The sequence below is a fragment of the Meleagris gallopavo genome, chromosome 1 (assembly GCF_000146605.3).
Source record: "Meleagris gallopavo isolate NT-WF06-2002-E0010 breed Aviagen turkey brand Nicholas breeding stock chromosome 1, Turkey_5.1, whole genome shotgun sequence".
NCBI lineage: Eukaryota > Metazoa > Chordata > Aves > Galliformes > Phasianidae > Meleagris > Meleagris gallopavo.
In genome coordinates, this window is record NC_015011.2 from 50792669 (window position 1) to 50793629 (window position 961).

A 961-nucleotide genomic window follows, 5' to 3' on the forward strand; every position below is an offset into this window, starting at 1 on the left:
CACTCTCCGGCCTTACTCTTCCAACAGGGTCTTTCTTGCTTTTTGCTCGAGAGCGCTGGGGCTGCCATGTGCACAGTGCTGCTTTCTTCCCCCCGTCAATCTATCACCAGCAAAACATCATGTCTATACAATTTATTTTGTCCTTAAGGATCACGGAGCATTTAAATGGGATGAGGTTGCTGAGGAGAGGTGCTGAGTACGTTAGCAATGAATACTCTCCTCTACAAGAGCAAGGAAAAGCAGATCTTGGAAGCAGTGGATCTCGCTGGCATATTCAAAATGGAAAAGCCAAACAAAAAAAGTGGAAGCAACGTCTGGTGTTCTCTGAAACTCCGGGAACTACTTTTAGACAACCTTGATTGTTATTTTGGACACCACGAAGGGAGGGACAAGGGCATCAGATGGGCCTCTGGCAAGGCATAGCCCAGGGCACTAAACTGCTGGCAAGGAGAAGGGGAGAGAGGAGGGGAGGGAGTGGCAGTGGCTGGAAGAGGCACCGGGGTCAAATGTACATTTGGGGTGCAAAGGTACGTGCAGACACAGGGATGCAAAGTGCTGCTGGGGCAAGTGCTGTGGGGGCAGAAGGATTGCGGTGACGTCACCGAGCAACAGGCTGTAATGTCACTGTGCGAGGCACTGTGACCTCAGCACCCTCACTGCTCAGCTTTGGGCGCAGGCAGAACCTGGCCCAGTCAGTCTCGTGCCTGGACTCCTGCCGAGCGTGTGTTTGCGAGGCTTGGAGGTGGAGCGAGCATTTGTCTTGGGTGTTGGGCTGTGCTTTGGGCGCTGCTGGCAGTGGCTTTTGGTGCCCATCCTTACAGCCATCACTTGCATTTCCCTGGTCTGCCTGGCTCAGGCTACCGGGGCCCCACGGGGTGCACGCGCAGCAGCAGAGGTGAGCTGGGTGGGGACACGTCCCCCAGGGTGGCAATGGAGCAAGCGCTGAGATATGGGGAGCTGC